The sequence below is a fragment of the Dermacentor variabilis genome, chromosome 1 (genome assembly GCF_050947875.1).
Source record: "Dermacentor variabilis isolate Ectoservices chromosome 1, ASM5094787v1, whole genome shotgun sequence".
Lineage (NCBI taxonomy): Eukaryota > Metazoa > Arthropoda > Arachnida > Ixodida > Ixodidae > Dermacentor > Dermacentor variabilis.
Window position 1 is genome coordinate 85,155,246 of NC_134568.1, and position 23,377 is coordinate 85,178,622.

At 46.4% G+C, this 23,377-nt stretch overlaps 1 protein-coding gene across 1 annotated transcript in view; it reads right to left on the bottom strand.

Moving 5' to 3' along the window:
• LOC142578037 (RYamide receptor-like) overlaps positions 1-23,377 on the bottom strand; it is a 58,594-nt gene that overhangs the window by 16,721 nt on the left and 18,496 nt on the right. The window lies entirely within an intron of this gene.

Genomic DNA, 23,377 nt, shown 5'->3' on the forward strand with positions numbered 1-23,377 from the left:
TTTTCCGACGCAGGATGTTAGGGATATTGGTCTGAGGTCGTCGATCTCAAGCTTCTTACCAGGTTTTGGAATGAGCGTTATCGTCGCTTTCTTCCATTGAGCTGGCACTTCTCCCTTTACCCAACACTCGTTTGTGTATTCTGTTAGTTTGGCTATCGATTCGTCATCGAGGTTCCTGAGAGTCTTGTTGGTCATACCGTCCGAGCCTGGGGCGGATTTGGTGTTTAACTTTTGTAGGGCCGCGCGCATTTCTGCCTCCGTGAGTTCCTCGTCTAATTTTGCGTTTGTATCCCCGTTGTAGCTAGGATAGTTGCAAGGGGGTGCCTGTGTTAAGTATTTCTGCTGTAATTCATTGAGAAATTCCTCTTCTGTGCCCTCATATGCGTGTATTAACTTATTAGTGGCTTGCTTGTGATTTTTATTGTTGTTGTCATGGTCAAGCAAGAACCTGAGCATGTGCCAGGTTTTGCCGGTGCTTAATTGTCCATCCATGGAATTACATATGTCGTCCCATTGTTGTTTGGTCAATTGCTTAGCATGTTCTTCTATTTTTGTGTTGAGGAGCGCTATGAGCTTTCTTAACTTTCTGTTATGCTTCTGACCGCTAAGTCTATTCTGAAGCGACTGCTTAGATTCCCATATGTGGAGAAGTCTGCTGTCGCATTTATCCAAGTTAGATTCAGGTGGTGCTATTTTTGTGGCAGCTTTGACGTCATCACTGAGCTCCTTGGTCCATTGTTCTATGTCTGTGATTGATCGTTGCTGTGTCGTCTCTCGCGTACTACGAAATAGTTCCCAGTCTACTAATTTGATCTGTCGTTCCTTGGGTCTATTCGGCCCTTCTCTGACGTGTAACTCTAATATGCGGTGGTCACTACCCAAATCTGCCAGTGTGTTGTGCCACGTCACCTTTTCAATATTCTTGGTAAAGGTTAGGTCTGGGTTTGTGTCCCTGTTTAGCGCCGTGCTTACTCTGGTTGGAGTGGCGGGGTCTGTGACGAGCGTGAGGCATAATTCTTGCGAGTCGTTCCATAAGTCCCTTCCTTTTGCTCTGGTATATAAGTATCCCCACGTGGTGTGTGGGGCATTAAAGTCTCCTCCTAACACATACCGGATTTTCTCCAGCAAGTCTGAGTGTTTTCTGGAATAGGTTCTTGAATTTGTATTTATGTAGCGTGGGGTTGCTATAAATGTTGAGAATGAATAAGCTACGTCCTGTCTTTTGTTGTGGGATGAGTTACAATAGAATATTGTCAATGTGCGTTATGCCTGTGTTGTGCTGCACGCAAGTTATATTTCTTTTTCCCAGCGTAGTTAATGCCCTGGTGTCCCCTTCGGCATAGCCAAAAGATCTGTATCCTGCTAGCTTTGCAATCCCGTGTGTTTCCTGCAGAATTATGACTTCCGGTGTATCCTTGTATTTTAAGTACTGCTGCAAAACTGACTTTTTTGTTTTCGTAACTTCTACAATTCCACTGCCATATCCAGAACCCTTTTTAGCGCGCCTCATTTCGGGTGCGACCATGGGAGGGAGACGGGAGGTTGGAGAGAAGCTGATATTATATAGCTATGTGGTTGTGAAGTAGGTAAGGATTGTGGTGCTTCTGACGCAACGGAGGGGAGTCTATTACCTGGTGACTGGTTTGCCTCGAGGATGTCTAATCTATTCATAATTTCTGCTATTGCCCCAGCCATTTGATTCATCATTTCGTCCCGTTTTTCATTTGACTTTTGTAACTCTGCTAGGGTCTTTTGAATATCGACTAATGCTTTATCTACCACTGCGTTATCTTGTTTATCACTTCTGGCTTGGGCCTTGCGTTTGAGTGAAGAGGGGTCATCCCCTTCGTCCATCTTATTGTCCGAGATTTCAGATGGCTCTTTCGTGCTCGCGTGTGGAGCGGGAGTTACCTGATTTATTTGCTTTTTCCTTCTTTGAGAATTTTTCTTTCATCGCTCGTACGTGCTAGTAAAATCCCCAACTGCGCGTTCTCGTGTTTTAGTTGCTTTATCTCGTTATTAATGGCAGTCTCCCAGCCAGCCCCCGGGCGCACGCCATCGACCACGTCTGCCCAGCTCACCATGTTTGTCTGGCTTGCTGAAGAGGATGGCCTAGTTCTGGACCTGGATCTGGATCCGGGTCGTGTCCCCGGTGTCCTGGAGCCGGACCGGGATAAGGAACTGGTGGTGGATGGAGAACTTGTTCTCGATCTGGAGAGTCGTTCCCTGGCGTTTGGGAGGCCAGGCGTTCCGCGAGACTCTGCCCTGTCTTCTCTTGAGGTAGCGTCTTCATGTTCTTCTTGTCGTTCTCGTTGCAGTCTGTGCCATTGTCTCTGTTTAACGATGAAGGGCTTTTTGAATTTGGCTTTGCACGTCTTGTTTGCGGTCGGATGGTCCTGGCCGCATAACTGACATTTAGGTTGGCACCTATGGTCTTTATCTGGGTTTGGCGTTCCACATCCCGCACAAATCTTGTTGTCAGGGTTGGGACATACATCTCCTCTGTGTCCAAGTCTGTAGCATTGGTGGCAGAAATCCCCTTGTTTCCTGTACAGGGAGAAAGGGAGTAGCGCTGCCCTGTAGCGGACGTACGTGGGCACTTTGTGTCCTTCAAAGAGCACAATCACTGTGGTAGTATTACTGAGTCTCTTTGCTACTGTCGCCGTTGGGTTTTTGCTCGTAACCTCCGCTGCTGTGCTGTCTCTTGGGCCCTCGTCGAGTGAGATTCCTCTGATGACTCCTTTGGCCGTCATGTCAGGCGCTGTCTCGTAAGCATTGGTCTCGTAAAACGTGTCTTGAATAATGATATGTGCTACTTCCTGATATTTGTTTGCACGCTCTTGATCCGATGTACTGACGATGAGGATATTTTGATAATTGTTGGGGCAGACAATGTCCTCCTCCCTTTCGTCTCGAGGAATTCCTGCCGCATCTTGTACCGCAGCTGTGAGGTGAATTATAACATGTTCGGATATTTTGAGTCCTGCACGCGATCTGATAACAATCTTGTAATCCCCTCTTGGCAAATGTGGCATTCTGCTTACCTTGCGTATTTGCACTAGCCTGCCTTTCCATAGGTTATTGTTGCACTTGTCGAGCCACGTCGGCGACAAGGTGCTCTCACGATGTTGGGAGGTTCGGCGGTCTGATCTTCTGTGTCTGACCTCCTTCCATCCCTTGCTTACATCCATTTCGTCCTAGGATATGCTGCGCCCCTCTAAGGTGACTTCCATCATTGAGAAAATGATCGGCAATTGTTGAGGAAGCCGGCTCCGGCGCGTGGCCTCGCGGCTCTCTCGCCACGAGGTCCGGCCAAAATATTGTCGTAGAGGCTTGAAAAATGGGAATCCTACTCGGTATCCACTTGTTCCTGGGAACGAGCTGAGTCCGTTGGCGTGCAATAGCGGGTGGCTTTTTGACGATTTGCGCTACAAGAACATTCGTGGAATACGGAGCCGACGTGATGTGCATTCGCTTCCTCCGGCTTCTTCTTCCCCTTTGGAACAAAATACAAACCACATATTCTCTAGTTCACCGATCTGTTATATGCAGTTTATACTAAGGTAATTGAAAGAACGACGAGCTAAGAAACGTCGTCCTAATCGCTAGTTGTCCGAAACATTATATACTGCAGTATGCTGTAATTGTTGTTGTTGTTGCCTCAAAACAGGAATGTTCCGGGCTCGCGTGCGCGCCACGGAACATCATCTTCGTTTTCGTCACCTTACAGTCCGGTGGATCTGTGTGCCCTGCTTCACTTTCCGGAGGGGTGTCTCACAGGATGCCCTGGGCGTTGGGTATGCTAGTAGTCTATACCTTAAGGCATCAAGGCTGCCAGAGTCGAGGCACTCACTATGCAGTGAGGGACATGAATCGCCGCTGCGTACCACTAACTGCATTACTTGTGAGCATTAGAACCACTACTTGTGAGCACGGCCAAGACTAACTGTGTCAATTGTATGCGTCGTGATGCACACTGTGCCTGTAAAAACTTTGTGCCGTATGTGTAAGCGTTTTACAACGTTTTCGTATTTTATTTTATTATTATTTCTCTTTAGAGCCGTTGTATGGTTGCCATGCATAATTTGGCTGAATGAAAATTAGTAGTCGGCATCAAATAATCATGCGAACTTTCCTTACGCGAACATTTAGTGTAGTAACAGTGATGTGAACCAACACAAAAAGACGCCAATGAGGGCGAGCAGAAATGCACTACGTTGAGTACACATTTAGTGTATGAAAGCCTCAAGGGTCATACAAAAGCTAGCATAATATGAAGTTATACATTTTCATTGGGCACCAGACCGGCTGCACCAGAACCCGATGTAGCTAGAAGACAAGCGCACGAAAACGATGAAACTTTACATCTCCTTTTCTCACATAGCGATGTCCGCCCGATGCTGAGACATGTATCCCGTCGAGTTAGCAGGAACACATGGTTTGATCAGAAGTCGATGTGCTCAGAGTTATTCTTCATTTTTCTTTGTATTAAAATGCCCATTACATCGAATATGAGCGAGAACATCAATTTTGTAACTTTATTGCACATGGCCTGCGGCTCCATGCAACATATACACGGTGCTTTCTGAACAGGATACAATGAGTTGCCATAGTCCACAGTGCTATTGTGGCCACGCTGTTAAAAATGTGCACCACTTCTCGAATGCCCACAACAAGATGTACTGCGAGGCGAACACTGTAGGCTGATTTAACGTTGCTAGGTCGTCGAGCATTCAGCCTAAAAAAAAAAAGACTTAGCCCATGACAAACAGTGGAATTAGTAGAGCGCTAGTTGCTGTCAATGTCTCGGGGAAACACTAAGATCTTAGTGTTTTTACAGCGCAGCTCTTAGGGGCCCGTTCCAGGGGCGAGCGTTGGCGTTGTCCCTCGTAACCGAGCAAACGAGCGTAGCGAAAGATGAAAGCGAACGGGGAACGTAGTGGGGGATGCAAGACTCGTGGAAGAAAGCGGAAAGGAGGGTGCTGCAGAACCATGAGGTGGAAAGCGGAGGAGGTCGTCGCGAAAGCGTGAGAAGAAAAGCTTAGTGCGGCGGCGATAGCTACGAGATGGCGCCAGAGTAGCGCGCGTCATCTGGGGGGATCTGTCGGCGGCGGCTGCTGTGAATCGCGCCCACACGTCACCCATGCGCTCGCTCTCGTGATCTCCAGATTAGCGAGGCAGGCGCGCCACACTTCGCTCTGTTTGCAACGTGCCGCACGAGACAGATTGTCCGCGCCAGCCAATATATCGCGAAATGAAAACGCCTATAGTGCTGCGCTCAAATTTCGCATTAGGGAGTATCGTAACCGTCGGTGATTTTTTAAAGATATGCATGCCTGAGGAAGTTGTTACAAATGCCTAAATATATCATATCTATACATACGCTACACATCTAAGTTATTTATTTATTTACAGTATCTCATGTATGTGTTTTACACCAGCGTGGGCGAGTGCACAAACTAGTAGAAACGCACAAAATAAACTAATGTAGCAAGTAATGTACAAGACAGCAAGATCATAAGTAACGTATGATTAGGCGTAAGTACAAAGGCATGCTACGTGAATAGCTTTGCGACCACAACTTTACTATTCACATATTTTTCTTGTGCTTGCCTCACTTTCTTTTTATACGTTCGCTTTATCTTTTTTGGTCAATTCCAATATATACTATGTTCACCCTGAAATAATGCCTTGTTGGCACTGCAGGAAATGGTGAATAAATAAAATAAACAAGAAGCTTGCAAAAACGAACATGGAATAATAAGCAAATATAGAAATATACAAATGCGAAAGTAAAAAAAAATTGTAAGTAAAAAGACATCAAACACGATGGACACAATAAGGCATCTAGAAATACGGTAAAAAAGTTCACTGACGATTGCAATACTCCCTAATGCGAAATTCGAGCGCAGCTCTATACGTGTTCTGATCCCGCGATATATTCAGGGAAAGAATTTCAACGAGACATGTAGCAGAATCGGAAATCATCAAAAATCTGATCCGTGAATCAAGCGCACCGGCGCTTCACCCGCCGACATATACGTGACTCGTCGAATTCCAGCGTAATCGCTGGTGCCGAGTGACTTCGAGAAAGCACTACACAATTCTCGTCACGCATACAATCAGATTACAAAACAATCGCAAATCGTGACAATCGAAACAAATGCGAGCGAGACTAACCCAAGCAAACCAAACAAGCGCGAACGAAAGTTGACGCGAGCAGACGATAGAACTAAACGAGCAGTCCGGTTGGGATCAGATATGAGTACGCGTCGAGCGGTCGGGCGGGTGCGCTTGACATCAGTTTCTCAAGTGCTCGTCACTGAAGGGGCTGCTCTCATTGGTCTCCATAGTTTGCGGTCCGCGTCTTTCATTTTTCGCTGTGCTCATTCGCTCGGTTACGCCGCCGCCGCCGCTCGCCGCAGGAACGGGCGCCTAAGAGCTGTGCTCTATAGTAACATGCGACAGGTGCTGCAAGAAGGTGACGTAATCCAGCGAAAGGTGACTCAGTGAACCACTTAAAACGCACAGGATCAGCATGAAAAGTAAAACCCACCGTGGTTGCTTAGTGGCTTTGGTATTCCGCTCCTAAGCACGAGGTCGCGGGATCAAATCCCGGCCAGGGCGGGCGCTTTCGATGGGGGCGAAAGGCATAAACAGCCGTGGTACTTAGATTTAGGCGCGCGTTAATGAGCACCAGGTGGTCAAATTTAGTCCAGAGTCCCCACTACGGCTTGCCTAATAACCAGATCGTGGTTTTGGCACGTAAAACCCCATAACTTGATCAATTAACTTCATGAAAAATAACGCTTACGGGGAATATTGTTCCAACAGACTTCTGCCCGCCTACGTCATGGCAAGTAGGTCAGGTGATCTTCCTGTACACGCGGTAGTGTTCGGTAGGCAAAAATCACAACGCACGCGCGTTGACACACGCTGACAGCTTCGTGTATCGCGGGTGTTTTTGCCTTTATCGTGTGTTTTGCGCGCGTCCGCAGGATCGGGTCGTCATGCTGGCAAGTTGGTGCTTGGTTGGGTGCGTAAATCACACACACAAAAAGAAGTGGGATTGGCTTTTTCTTGTTTCCCAATAGACGAGAAGCGGCTACAAGCGCGAGTGTGTTGGCAACGCGTAGCAACAAATGGCAGCCGTCAGACACCGAAAAAATTTGGGGAGTTCACTTGCGCTTTTCTATAAAACATCGATCGAACTAAGCGGCTGCTGCCTTGGCAGTATCGTGCTGTTTCCACGCTGGATGCTGTTAATTCAGGGAGCGAACGCAGGAGGCAGCAGCCGGGACAAATGCGGTCACGTTCGTGTTTACGTAATGAAAACAGCACATGACACGTAGACAGCTCGCTACTTGACGTGTTGTATAAGCTTAAGGTGAAATCAGTGAACATATGTTTGTTACTGTAGCTAACAAGCATATAAGCCTCCTGTTGCATCGATTAATGTCCTTAACAAACGGACAATTTCAATCGCGGCCGAGTAAGATGCGGATAGAGTGCTGCTACCGGGCCATTTTCGATTGCAATTTTGCTCGATACACATCCCTTCAATCGTCATCGAGCTTCTTGATCACGATCTTAAATGTTAATCGTCTACACTCTCAATGTTCAGTGAGCTCAACCAAATGTCCGCACATGTCCCTCCATGGCGAAGCCCTACGTCTTAAGCGAGCGGTACGATTTATTGCTTCCGTAGTCTATGGTCCAGACATGTTCTCGAGCTAGACATACATGTCGCCGAATCGCACTATCAGCCAACACTTCATATTGCTTTTCCAGCCGTCTATCACGAAAAAAATCAGGGTACTTCACGCCGCAGGTGAGCAACTCCTTGGGGTACCGCTGACGGGCAGTTTCTGGCAGCGAACTCACGTACCCAGGCAAATTAATCGCAGCAGATGCCATAGCAGCCATGGCGCGAGGGAAATGTTTTGCACACCAGTTCCTGGCACCGTCTCACACTTCGCTTTGCTCATGGTTTGTGACGCCAAGCTGTTTACGAGAGGGAGGTGTCCATCGATGGCTGTTTGTGTAAAGAGGGATTAAAAATTAATTGGCCGTTGTTCGTGCATTTGGTCGGTAAACAGCCTTATGGTGGCCGATACGGCTGCAATGACCGCGTTGTGGTTCTATAGAAAGGTCATAAGGTGGGTGGTTGTGATAAAGCTTTGAAGAAGGCGCAGTCTGTATGTTCTGAGGCCCCTATTAAAGTTGGGTACCCTTGCTTTTGATTTTATCATAGTGGCACTTGGGTGATAGGGGTAGTCTGAAAAGATGAATCTGGCTTAACGGTTTTGTTAAGGTTATATTCAGGGGGGTACCAGATCGCGAATGCATATGCCAGTTTATAGGCTTTATAAGGGTTCTGTAGGCTAATAACGTAACCGGGGCGGAGAAAATGCGAGATAGAGAAGCTCGTCCGCAAACTTTCTTACAGTTTGTGGTTTTACGGGTTAGCGGAGCCGTGGACGGCAGAAGCATAGTTTCTTTGTATATGCTCCCGACGGGAGCAGAGTTGCACAAAGATCTGTTATTTTGTTCCAAGGCATCGGTGTTCGATGGTTTCTTCAGAACAACAGTTGGTGCATTGACGCATTGGTGTATCGGACATTCCTAGACGGGAAAAACACGCGTTCGTAAATGCCAAAATAAGCCATAGATGGTAGAGTGGTGTTGTACCCTGCGGGAAAGCCTAGTTGCAACTTGGAGACGTAACAAAGGGTCAAGAGTACGTAGGAGGCATTTAGATACGATCGGAGAGCTCCAGAAAGTTTGTGTCATTGTGCGAGCAAGCAAACTAACTTCTCTGGCAGCGTCAGTACTTGTCAGTGGAATTGAAATGGTATGAGTGCCTCCGTGGGGCAGAACGGGCAGCCTTGTCAGAGAGGTTGTTACAGACAATATCGCAATGACCCGGAAGCCACTGAAAGAGGACATCGTACTTTCTTTTCTGAGCATGAGAGAGTAACCAAGTGAGAGAGAGTAACCATATGGTTACTATCTCTCATTTCAGATATCATCTGCTCATATGTACCGTGACGTAGAGCAGATTCCATGCTTTGAAGAGCGGCTTTTGAGTCTCTAAACACGAGCAATTTCTCTGCTTGTTGGTCTATGACATATATTACAGCGGCATGGAGGGACGCAAGTTGTGCCTCCGTAGATGTCATTATGTGTGACACCTTAAATGTTTATTGTGACCAATTTTGCTGGAATCACAAAAGCGGCTGCTGAGCTGGTAGGTGAGGTCCAATCATTAGTATAAATGTGCATGTGGTCTTCGTATGTTTCATGCAATAAGATAGGTGTCAACTGCTTCAAAGCAACTGACGAATGATTGACTTTCTTAGTAATTCGTGTAACAACGAGGCACATTTGAGACTGTCGAAGGCACCAAAGATTCAGATGGTCTCACCGGCGTTGTAAGTTCTCGTGGTGAGCGCTGATCAGTCACGAAAACGTAGCTCGGGGTCGTTGTGCCGGCAGAAAAGTCAAGTGATGGTCGGGAATCCTTGAAAGATGGCGAATATGCGTTCTTGGCGAGTCGAATGCTCCGTGAGCTAGAAGAAAGGGATCTCTAGCCGTGGCGATTGTTGCTTATTTCGAGGAACATCGAGGTAAACCCAGAGACGTGCATAAAGCCTGTGTGCTCTCCAGAGCGCGAATGTTGCTCGTGCATGTGTTTGATAAACCTGGCAGACTGTAAAGCAGGACTTACAGGAAGAGTGCTCTGTACAGGTGCAACACGGAATGCACATGTGTTTTTACAGAGAGGAATTCCAACATCTGAGCAATACCAGAAAGCTTCTTCTTCAGACAGACACAGTAAGGGCTCCGTGAGAGGTTGCGGTCAATGGCGATGCCACAGAGGCGGTGCATTTTAACATAAGACACAGTTTGGCCTTTGATAGAAACCGGATACGAGTACAAAAATACATCAGTCACAGGCACCCGTACTCATTTCACCTCACTCATCCCTAGCTTATTTTTGTTGTCTGGCATTCATCTCTTTGGTTGCCTTACGTTTGGTCAATCTCTTTCTATATTTCATTTACTCTCTCTCAGCTTTCTAGAGTAGATGTTGTGCCTATGCTCGATGTTTTCATTTCCAATTTGCGCCTTTTGTACTCAACCGATTGATACAAGTCAGTGTCTTTTTGCGAGCCTTATTCACAAAAATTTTCTTGCGTAAGTTCGGTCTGCGAAGGCCACCTGCACGGCGACAGTCTCGTTATCACGGCGATCGTTATCGGAGGCGGTGGGCTCCGTCGCTTCTGGACAATGAGCAGATGCGTATAAGTGAAGTAGCTAGTTTGTAACTTTCCATTACATTTTATATTCTTTCGTTATCACGCGTTGCGCCGAGTGGCCCATCCCAGCGATAACAGAGGCGCAGCAGCGGGAGAGTTGTGTCCGAACCTATTAAATTGATAAATGAAATTCTGGTTGCCTTACGTACCAAAACCACGATTCTGATTTTGAGGAACCCCGTAGTGGGGTATTGCAGACTAATTTTTGATCCCCTGGGACTCTTTAGCGTGCACTTAAATCTAAGTGCACGAGCAGAGTTGCATTGCGGCCTCCCCCATAGAAATGCTGCCGCCGCGGATGGGAATCGATTCCGCGACCTGAAGCTCAGCAGCGCAACACCCTAGTCGGAGCCAATGACGAAGGGCGAGAATGATGAGAAGTTAAATGGAATATTAGAAAATACGGCCCTAGACCTTTATATCGCTTCCGGAAAGAGAAAAGAAAAAAGAAAGAATAGCTTTATATCTGTCTTTGTTCTGCCATTTGTCTCGATGGCTTATTGAAGCATACTTGGAAGCAGAATCTTTGCCTCGTGCCCGTCCACGGTGATACTCGCTCGGATGTGCCCAAATTGAGCGAACGAGCATGCTGGCAGTTGATGAACGCAAGTGGGTGCGCCTTGACGAGAGGCGCGCATGCCGTCGCACGCGGTGCGGCCATGTTACAGTTTGGTCGACGCCTGCTTAAGCCGTAATGCGTCGTTGCCCGCAGCTCCCACTTACTTCGCAACGCCACGCTTTTTCTCCTGCGCAAAACACAAAAGTAACTTTTACGCCAAGTACACACATTCATTACCTGGGCAAAAGCAGCGTAGTTACGCGAAGGTAGCACGGGAATGCGAAAGCAGTGTGTTTTAGCGAGGCTGCATATGCATGTGCACATAATGAGTAAATATGACTCACTCAAAAGGATACACCACGCTTCGCGCTTTACTACCATACGCATCAAGTTAGTTCACCCGTACCTACCGTGATGTTTACGAAAGGGAACACGTGAGCGTGTGCCAAATGGTCTCGCTGTCACTCGTTGTCCATATGTTGCGCGTCAGCGCAGCGAAATGTGAAAGCAAGAGGCGAGAGTGGCGCCATTCCTTTAACCAATTTAACTGGCCTGCACATTTCTTCTTTCTTATCCGACTTCTTGCACATTTCCTCTTTTTTGTGTTAATAGCGCATACACACAGGAACACTGAAACGTTCCTTTTATTGCATGCGATAGCATTTGTATACGGACACTCGAGGCGCGTTCACACCGTCGCTGTCGTCGTGCTGTCACGGAGACGCGAGCGATATGCAGCGTGTTCGGGAGCGAAAACTACGAATCCGAGCGAACGTACCGTCACGCTCTCCTCAATTGGCTCTGCAGCGAAACGAGGGCAGCGCTGTCTTCCGCTGCTGGTGTAAGCGTTGCGCGCACAAACACTAACGTACGTGCTGAACAGTTGTGTGCGTACCACACTGTGGTGCATACACTGGTCTGAGCGGAACGGACAATAGAGAGGTCAAGATAAAACAGTTTATCTCTTTTATTGGGCTCTGACGAACGACTCGTGCACATCGAAGCGCAACGCCGCTGGCGGCGCTATTCATGGATAGATATTTGAGAGAGAGGGATAAAATGAAAAAAAAAATGATAGGCAGGGAGGTTAACCAGCAATGAGCCCGGTTGGCTACCCTACACTGTGGGAAGGGAAAGTGGGAGGAGGAGGAGGAGGAGGAGCAGAAATAGACAGAAAGACAGACAAGTTATCCAGTTCCCAGACCGGCTGGGGTTAAGGGGAACAAAATATAATAGAAAGGAGATATTACAAAAAAAAAGCAAATATGGAAGGAAGAGCAAAAATAAAAGAGAAAAAGGAAAAGAGAATGCGACACTGCTTAAAGTCTCTCTCTAAGGCCAGTCCTCCGCAAGAAGCGCAACAACGCTTTCAAAGCCTTCTGTGGTGAGGACTGTCTCGGCCAGTGTCCCAGGACCTTTTCCACCGACAAAGGGCGTTTGTCAAGACTATCTAGCACTCTTCAAAGTTCTTTCCTGGGCGCACTGAAGCGTGTACACTCACAGAAAAGGCGGGCGATTATTGCCTCGCAACTACAGTTATCAGATGTAGGGCTGTTGGCCATTCCGATCCGAAATGAGTGCGCATTCGTAAAGGCCACACCAAGCCACAAGCGGCACAGAAGCGTCTCCTCAGCTCTAGGTAGTCCCGACGGAAGGCGGAGTCGTAGATTCGGATCCAAGTTGTGGAGACAAGCGTTGGTAAATTCCGTCGAGTTTCACTGTGCAAGTGTAAGTTTACGTGCGAGTGAACGAAGCCCTGTAGCTGTGTCTGTTCTGGATAATGGTATAGCTACAGAGTGGGGACCATCATGAGCAGATTGGGCGGCCTCATCTGCACGGTCGTTTCCATAGACAACGCAATGGCCCGGTATCTACTGATATGCTATGTTGTGTTTTTTCTCTGTTGCGTCGCGGTCAGTGACTGATTGCCCATTCAGTCCATGGCGAAATGGCAACATGATGTCCTGGTGAGCAGCCTTGTAGTCGGAGAAGATTGACCATGCTAGGTGGCGGTTCTTCAATTACGAACTCTAGAGCAGCACGGAGGGCGGCGAGTTTTGCAGCTGTCGATGATGTAAAATGCGATGTCTTGAACTTTATGGTGACGGACTTTGCGGGAATAAGCACTTCTCTTGCTGAGCTTGCTGAAAAAACTGTACCATCCGTGCAAATGTGATGGGGTTCGCTGTGTTTCTCATGCAGGAGCAGTAGTGTGGCTTGTAAGGCTAAAAGTGACGACTGTGTTTTCTTTTGGATTCCAGGAATGGTTAGGAGGGCTTCGAGGGGATGTAGGCACCACAGCGGTAATGGTGGTCTTACTGCAGACGTGAAGTTCGAGGTAAGCACTACACGATGCGAAGCAATAATATCGCTGAATGCAGAGTGTGGCCTAGAATCAAGATGTGCATTCTTATGGCATCGACGCGAATATATGTTGTAATTGGGTGATCAAGCGCGACGACCACAGTGGATGCTGAAGATGCACATCTCGGAAGGCCAAGGCATATTCTCAGTGCTTGAGCTTGAACCGACTGGAGGACGTGTACGTTTGTTCTTCGGGTCCTGCCCAGCACATGTAAGCTGTAGCGCATGAACCCGAGGGAAAGTACGGTATAAAGTTGAAGCATTGCTCGTACAGATGCACCCCACGATTTTCCCGCAAGAAATCTCAGCACATGGCTACCATGGTGACTTTCCTTTTCATGTAGGCAATATGAGGGCTCCAGGACAGGTCGCGATCTATTATTACTGCCAGAAAGTGATGATTCTTCTCATAACTAATAGCCTGTTCATTGATTTTAAGGATGTATGGGCCCATCGCCTTGCGCGTGAAGGCAATCAGATGACAGCTCTAGACCCCGCTCTTGAAGGTAGTTTGACATCAGTGTAGCAGCTCTCTGAAACCTGGCACGTACGTGTAGACGCGTCACCCCTGATGCCCAGATGCAGGTGTCGTCTGCGTATAATGACATATGCACGGACCGTGGAAGTACATCTAGAATGCCGATGCGCGCAAGGTTAAATAGAGTGGGGCTCAGGACTCCACTTGAGGCACATCGCGACCAGTTGCTGTGCCCATACAACCAGCCCGGATTCCGAATCTACAAGATGCAGAATTTAACCTGCGAACGCCCTTTGAACAAACCAGGGGCTGCGCCGAAAGACACAGTGCCTTCTGCCTTGACAAGTCAAGATGCTGAGCCGCCAGACAGCGGTGTCCTGAGGAAAAGCATCGACGAGCGACAGTCCAAACGTGCAACAAAGTGGCAGACAGCCCGGCCCCGTATTTCCTTTTCCCTGGAGGTCACCGCTCGCGGCAACTTTGAAGCTGGTGGCCAGCGCGGTCGCTGGTTGGACCTCTCGGACGACCGTCGAGTGCTGGCTTTGTATTGGGACGTTTGAGTGACAATCGTTTCTCGGGGCTTTATAAGCCCCGACGCCGCCGCCGGGAGAACCGGATCCACCGAACCACCGTGAGCCGAGTGCCGCTCTCGAGTGGAGTGAGATGTGTCACGCGTTGGAGTCTCGCCGGACGTCGCCGTGCGGGTACAGTCGCGTTTGCTGTTAGCTCTCGGCCCCTGTGCCGATCCGATCTTCTCCTGTATAATGACCTGTATATAGTGTATAAAGTCCCTTTCGTTATTCTCACCGACGCCTGAAGGCTGTTTCACATGCTGCGACTGCAACGACGAAAATCGGTGCTGTCGCATGCGTCGCAATGCGATTTTTAGAGGGCTCATTTCACATGATTGCGATTTCAATAATGCGACTGGTGCGACGCCCAGGGTTGCTTACTGCCAGGTTTTGTGGCACACGCTGCATAATTCTTTTATTGTAGTGAATAAAACGTTTACACTATAATATTATTGACTTCTCTTGATTAGAAGCAAATAATATGTACGTTTACTAATTTAAAAACGTTAGGTAAGATTTGTCTTGGAGTGCACGACGGCGGTTTCTGTAGTTCAGTGCGACATCGCGCACGTAAACACCTGTTCGCAGGTGGTTCGGCGGTTCTTTATTCTATGGTTCAGCGCTGTGTGTGTTCTTATCTACCTTCTATGACCTTTTCGTTCTGCCTGCGCTACAACAATCTACAAGATGACCTATCGACAAGTTCATATAGCTACCCTCACCGCATATGCAGTATTCGGAATTCGGCTGCCGCGAAGTTGTCGTGTCACCCCAACAAGATCCTCGCGCTACCCGTGCTGGGCGTCAGCTTCTGGAGAAATGATGCGTGTATATTGCCCGTCATTGCGCATATGTGGTGCCTGCTCCTAGCCATAATCTTACGCCAAACGCAACAAGAAGCACCAACCCGAACGCCCGCGTGTGCCCCTGAACGAAGCCTCAAACGATCTGTGTGATTACGTGGAATGAAAATTGTGTTGTGAAATTCAACCTTAGCGCTAGCCTGGTTCGTCCATCGCCGTGCTTGCGCTGCGAATATATATATGGGAGCCCTCTCTAAGCATTTCTAAAGGCGCAAAAGCCGACGCATCAAATGTTTCGAGCAGTTACCGTCACTTTTGTAGAAACCTGTACGTTGTAACATAGCATTCTAAAAGACACGCTTCTCGTCCACTTTGTTGTCCCGTGTCTCGCGCTGGTAGTATACTCGGAACTTCTAACAAGAAGACCATATCAATACGCGCTATTCATAATGCAGGATCGTAGGCCCACGGCAGGCGCACTTGCCGTATAATTTTTCAGCTTTCTGCTCAGCCTCGCACGCCTCTCACGGTTAGCCTGTTTTGTAGAAATAAATATTATTATTATATTATTAATGTTATTAGATATTATAGTTTCTTCACTGTAATTTATAGCAATCATCCAGATTTCTTAAGCTAGTCATGCATTTAACCTGTATTAGATCAACATTGTTATGACATGCTTATGGAAGTCATTTCAATCTAGATTGCTTAGCCAGAGAAAGTACAAATGCAAGTCTCAATGGTTATTCCACTTTGGTATTCCTAAACAGATTACATTGGCAGAACTTTATGCCTGTTTGCATTTCCTGCAATTGAATGTTCAGAGCTGGAAAAACTGATTCCTTTTCTTGCTGTCGAAAGGCTGCTTCAATGTCGATAGCAAGCTATAATTATTCATTTCGAAAGTGTTAAGCAATGACTATATGTCTAAGCTTATCAATGCGTTTTTGTTCCACGAACACAATTAAGTTTTCTCTCTCCCTCTCATTGACAGCCATGGAATGAAACCGTTCACTTTCATAAGTATCAGGATGCAAACATTCTGAAATTTGTCCTGAGCATTTGTCTGCATCCTATAGTGTGCGTGTTTGTATCAAGTTCTGGGGTTACAATCGCAGTGATCTACACATATTGTTATATTGCAACAAACAAATTTATTTAACTGTGCTTTCAAATCTACAATGTGGCCGTACATAACGACTACATTAATAAGCAAAAAAATTGCAGATTCAGTGCACGTGTTGGAATCTATGCGAAGTGAAGTTTTTGTCAAGTGGTCAATTAAATGCTGTTAAAGTAACTGCGATATATACAATTTGTCTTAATTTCAACAATCGAACATGTCATATTTTGCAAGGTTTGCTTATGCACCGCATAGGTCACAACCTTAATGTCATGTAATCTTTATGCATTACACTGTTCACAAACCATACCGAAACGCAAATGGCAGTTAATGTAGGTGCACGCTGCGAGACATCAACACAGTGACGTTTGTTGAGCAAGGAACGGTGCGAGGTGTATGCAGATGAATGAATGACGTGCTTATGTACTTATTTATTTATATACCTCGCAGGCTGCAAGGCTGGAGTATTATGCGAGGGGGAATAAAAAAGTTGTTACAAAAGGAAGAAGGGCACAACATTAAGAAAAAAAACCAGCAAAAGAAGCAGTACCAATACATTGCACCAACTAGCCCAACGTATTTTACTGGCACAACATTATACAATACTTAACAAACAATAACAGAAAAAGTTACTGCCCATGCACCCTGTACAGACGGTAAACCAGCGAAGCTGAAATGTGCGGCCCCGGTGTTTATCACTGGGTTAATTCCAATGGTTTATTCAAGTCTTTCTATATTATTGGTTATGTCTGTGTTTCTTAGTGAGGTTATGCACATGTTTGGCTTGGGTTTATCACATTGTTTATTTGTAATGCCACACATCGCACTTTGCAAGATCACGATCATGGAAAGTGCAATGGGGGGGGGGAGAGTGGTTCATTGTGTTAATAAAGCGGGTCCATCAAAGTCTTTCTGAATTATGTTACGCACTTGTGTTTTGTAATGCGTTAATCATAATGTTTATGACTCAGTTATGCACTGTAGTTACCAGGTGACACAACGGGGCTGCACATTTCATTTAATTAAATACAGGGACACATTTTTGAACCTATTGGGAAGTCGGAGAGAGACTGCTGCACGCGCGCTCTGCTGCTAGAGCTGCTACTGCTACTCGTGAATTCATTACTATATTGCAACAGAAATACGATGGACAAGAACGAAGTGAACACACAGAGCGCTTCGTTCTTGTCTCTTGTCTATCTGTTGCACTTTAGTTAATAATGAATACACACAAACTCATCTAGTTTTCAGTTATTATGTCAGGCTTATAAGCCCTCTTGTGTCCTGGAATATCTGCATGGCTATGTAGCCTGTAATTTAATTTCTGGGCCATGTGCTTACAAGTCGCATGTCAATCTCCTGATTTTCCTGACATTCTTGTGTGATGTGCAGACCCAGACAGTTTCTGGTGAATCCATGCAGGGTGTTGTGCAGGGTGTAATCTGTACTACAAGTGCTGCTTTGATTGCTTTCAGTTCAGCTTTTCTAGGTGTAGGATGGCTTGGAATGGTACTCACTTATATGGGGTTTAGTTTTATGTAGTGTCATACTACTGTTACACTGCTATTGCCAGGTCAGTGTACATATTATATGTGCCTTATGTTTGCTTGCATCTTCATGATTAGCAACCTCCTCTGTGTGTTTGGCAGTTGCATATAGTCTCCTGGCCTAATTGTTTGCCCCCATATTTCATGGTATGGGCCTCTTGTGTTTCAAGTTCAGGTACTCTTGAGGTTGTATTTCTGAAGGGAGGGGTAGTCGTCTGTGCATCTCACATGCTGGCTGGCATAGCATCTTGGGACGAGGTTCTGAGCTGTTGAGACAAAGAATTTGTGCTGCAGGCTGCAACTGTACTCTGTCTAGGTGCTTGTTTGTTAGCTCTTTCTCATAAAGGTTTTCAAGCATGGTAAAGTTGGAAAGACCTGTTATTACTACCCGATGCCTGTATTCGATGAGTTGTCTTTTTTGTGTGCCGCTGGTAATTCATACTGTACCATACCGTGGACACAAGCACAGCAGCTGCGATTTTCCATAGTATCCACTCGTCCACCCCCATGATTTCGAGATTATTCTTTTCACCAGGTGTGGAAGCTGCGTCCAGGCATTGCATAATTGTTTCACCCACGTGCCGTCATGGGCTTACACTAGCTGAGGATTTGTGGATGTTGACTTGGGGGAATACTTGTCCAGCTATGTGGATCACAATGTGCAATCTGGGGTAGTTCTTGATTCTAGTCTTTCTTTTTTTTCGACGCCAATATGAGCTGGACTTATCAGAAAGCGAGAGGCCAGACTGGTCAAGAAAGTCTGCAGTGTTGTCGAGGGCTTGTTGCATCATTCTTGATTTCTATAGAAGATAGCTTTCCCATAGACTGTAATACACCATAGGCTGTAGCGTTTCTTGTAGTATGCCCGTGTTGTTGGTGTGTGTGGGCCAAATGTACCTCCAACTCTCACCTGGAATTTTCTATCTTTCAGAAAGTTACTGTTTAAGTGCTCTACCAGAAATTATTTTGCTCATCGTTCCTCTTATTAGAGTAGCATGAGGCAGTACTGCTGTTAAAAGCCTCTTCACTCTCTTCATTCTTTCATAAGCGGTATTACACAATGTCCTGCAATAAAGTTTCTGCTGCTTATGGCCCACTCATATCTGCCAGAAGGAACAACTCTTGAAAAAGGTTTTCTTTGTGCTATGTGTGCGACGCAGTATGAGCATTCATGCCTTGACATTTATACATCTGTAGAACCAGCTTCCTGACAGAGTACTTGCTATACCTGATCATGCTTATTTGTGCAGAGCTGTTGAACAATACATATTGATGCAATGAATATTTACACACTTGAATTATCACGAAAGATGGTTGTTTGACAATTCTGCCCTTTGCTTTCTATTGGTGTTAGATTTTGCATAAGTATGCCCCCCCTATGCAATAGTATTTTGAAGTTTAAGGGTTCAATAAAAGGTGATGAACTAAATCTAAGTGCAAGAGCTTTTTTTTACCTATGACTACCATCGAAATGCGACTTCCATGGCTGACAAACCAACCCCTCGCCTTGTGTTAGCAGCAGAATGCTATAGCCACAGTGGCAGGTGAACAAATTGAAGAACAATATTTCTGTCTATAATTTTTTTTTCTTGCCTGTATGTAAGTAAAGTTTGGAATAAGTTTGTCATTGCAAAAAAAGCCCAGTTTGTGGTCCTTTATTGAATAAACCACATATTGTGTATAGTTGAAATGCAGAAATTTGTTCTAAAATTCTCGGGTGATATATGTTCTTGCAAGTAGCATGGTTTTCATTACTTATAAAGATAGTAATCGCAGCGGATATCGTTATATGGGTTTACACACTAATATATGTGATCACAAACTTATTAGAAACTTACTAGAAACATGTAAGGCATGAATGTTTCTGCACACTTGATCAGCTGTGAACGTGCAAGAACTGCTTGTACTGGCTGACTTCACTGCACAGTTTTGATTTACTTTTCTTCAGCGTGTCGTTTTATACTGCTTTATCCCCACAAGAACAGGCCGCTTGCCTGCTTTTCGCATTGTTGCACGAGTTCTACATGATTGTGCAGGAGGGTACGTTGTCACTGTGCCACTATAGCAAGCAATTTACTTAATCTACTAGCTCTAGAGTTAATTACCTTTTAAAGCAAGTGTTAATACAGACGCAGTAAGGATACAAAATCCGCAACATAGTCAATGTTTATTGGTTTCTGTGCAAGAAAAAAAAATTCTCCAGAGAAGAGGTGCAACTTAACGTGCATGTAATATTTTATTCAAGCCACGGATTTAATGCTATCGTAGCAAATTCATTACGATAGCCGACACTTTTGCTCTGTCAAATTTAATACGAGATAAGATAAGCTTTCAAGATGCATAGGAAAATTCACGCTTGAAAACCGACAAGAAAATGCAACTGAACGGTACCGCGTTCAGCGCAACGTTGAAACTTCGGGTACTTTGCTGTCTTGTCATTTGCCTTTGCCGAGGTTGAAATAATTCAAGCTGCTCCGTAAGCGCGATTTTTGCATGCTACTCAACAAAAGAAAATTGTGACGACCTCGTCGTCTGCTGGGGATAGAACACCTCCTAGCACTGACAACTCGCAAAGGCGTACGAAGCAAACGTGAAAATGCACTTTATTTGCTGCGTAGCATGTCAACAAACGTACATAAATGGGAGAATCGAATATGCGGTACAAGTTATTTATTCTCCCTTCGCGTACGTACCGAATTCTACGATCCACGTCTCCGCGCATTGCACTTGTCGTGCGAGACGCCATTTTCCAAAACAAACCGGCGGAATAGCTCCGTTGTCAGCTCTCCGCGCAATTTCGACGGAAAATCGCAGCGATCGGTGCGACGGTGCGACTGTGCGACCAACCGGTTGGTCGCAGCCGAAAATGGGGGGGTCGGCACTGCGACTGCGATTTTCATCGCAAACGACGGAAATCGCATTTCCGGTGCGACGAAAATCGCATCATGTGAAACAGTCTTGACTCGGAGTCTTCGCTACCAACGCTCTGTCACGAAACGGGTGACGAGCGCTACGGGACCGCCTCAAAGTTGTAATAAAGTACAGTAGTGCATTGTTGTACCATCTTCTGTCTGTACAAAGAAGGTTCTGCCCTTCAAATACCTGCAAATCCATTGGTAGACACGTCCCCCCCTTCCCCAATCCAATGTTCCCCAAGGTGTCCAGAATAGCTCCATGCGATACATTGTCGTATGAGCCTCTCACGTCCAAGATAATCGGCGAAGATAATCTCTTTAAGCTTTTTTTGGTTACTGCACAGACGAGACAAGGTCAATCACATTATCTACAGAAGACCGTCCACGCCGAAAGCCGGTCATAGCATCAGGGTATATCTCGTTATGCTCCAAGTGGCACTCTAGGCGAGTCAATACAATCCTCTCCATCACCTTTCAAAAACAGCTGGCTAGTGCGATGGAGCCACAGGAGGCCAGGCCCAGGAGATATTTGCCTGATTTGAGTAGAGGAACGAGCCGGCTGGACTTCCACGAAGGAGGAACAAATCCGTTGCACCACGAGTCCAGTGTATACGATTAGAAGGACACGCCGAGCTGGTCGACCGAGGTTACATAGGGCCATGTAGGTGACATCATCAGATACAGGAGATGAGGAAAGGGCATTCATGAGAGTTTTTACCATGGCTATGACTTCCTTATCTTGATTGTTGCCACAGACTCGTTCCGAAGTGTCCTTGTACGAGCGATGTTGCAACTCTGCTGGCGGGTTTATCGACGGCAGGGCCGGCCACACGTCAGGTGGGCCAATGAAACTTGTGTCCTTCTCAGGGTGCTTGTTGCTGGCATTGCTGGACGCTTGTGCTGGTGGGTGGACCGTCCGTGGGAGAGGCGCATCCCTAGCTTCGGCGACAGGTTTTCTAGAAGGCCTCCGGCGACGAGAGCGCCGACGTCGTACCTCGGATGTAGCTCCTCTGTGGGTGGAATCGTCTCTGGCCATTTGCTTCAATACTTGCATCTCCTTCTTCACGCTTGAGAAATCCTTTGAAGACGCATCGTGAGGGCCGTGACAATTGCAGCACTTGCAATGTTTTGCATGGCAGGCGTCTGTACTGTGTGACTCTGAGCATCGCGAGCACACGGCAGCGTTTGTACAAACAACGCTGACGTGTCCCATCTTACAGCAGTTCCGGCACTGAAGTGGTCTTGGCACAACCAGCCACACTGCATGTCAAAAATGACCAACTTTGACTTGTAATGGAAAGATGTCTCTCTTGAAAACAAGTCTTACACATCGTGAATTGCCAAGATGACGGGCTTGCAACATGAGAAGACCTTCTGTCACCGGCTTGATGAGAATCGGAAAGTCACGTTCGCCGATGGAAGTGTCGACATCGTAAGTAACACCTACCGTAGAGTCCTTGCTGTCTGGTATGTAAGAGCGTACATTGATGTCCCCCAACACACTGACTTTGTTCAATACATCCAGCGCACTACGTTGCGTAACGTCGATAGCGAGAACGTTCTTGTGACCATTGATTCTCACATCTGTGATTTGTCCCGGGGCAATGGCCTCAAGAGACACAGACGTGGCTTGACGATTAAGCCGGTTGAGACTATCAGCAGCATTCACCGGTACAAACAAGATAGTGTGAACCGGTGGCTCTTGCGTAATTATGGTATCCTTACTTACTGGAGGAGAACACATAAGTAGTCTTCTCTTTGCTTTACGCCTTGTCACGGGCACAAAGACGCCTCTGAAACGGGGTGGTGGTGGATGCCACCAAGCTCGCCACTTTTACAATCCTGCTGCTTCTATTATCAACCTTTAAGACCCATTGCTAGGATTAATAAATCAGTGGCCATGAAAGAAACTTATTACCCAAAAATTTATTATTTGTGCTGCCTGCTTTTGCGACACCAATATTCCAGTCGGATTTTTCTGTTCTCTACCATAGACTTATTGAGACACCACAATGCCTCGAACAATGTTCCTACGTCCTTATTGATCTCTGAATGGATGCTGCGACACACTGACAAAATATGCCCAATGGTTTATGCGCCGTCTCCACACGCTATGTAAGTATAGTCGTCTTCGGCAAGTTTTTTCCTATAGCACCTTGCACTTAGAGATCCTGATCTCCGTTAATTGGAACAGTAGAGCACTCCCATTTCAATTGTTGTAAAACTTTTGTTTTCGTTTGATTCTTTCCTGTTCAATATATTTTTATAGCTGGCTTCTTCTTCATCGCACCTATCCAGCATGATCTTTCTTCCTCTCTAACTTTACGTTTAACACCTTTTTCCTTATGCCTGCCCACACCGTTAATGTTACGGTGTTAACACCGCGTCAGTGTTGTGAGACGTTTGGTAGCTGGCAGGGCGTTGTTTGTGCTGCGCCACAGCACTTGCCACGCGCAATGCGTCGCGCTAACATGTCGATCTCGCGTATTGTTAGAACATCGTACGTGGAGCTCGAGCACAATGTTAAACCTTGCTATCGCTTTCAATGCTGCCAATTTTTAGCCCGGAGCGATATATGACTCGGATCCCGGGATTTCTTCGTCTCCGTCGACAAAATAGTCGATAGCAAACCATTCCACGAATTGAAGCAAAAAGTGCCTCTCTTCATTGGAATTTCGCTCTCGTTCCCAGAGA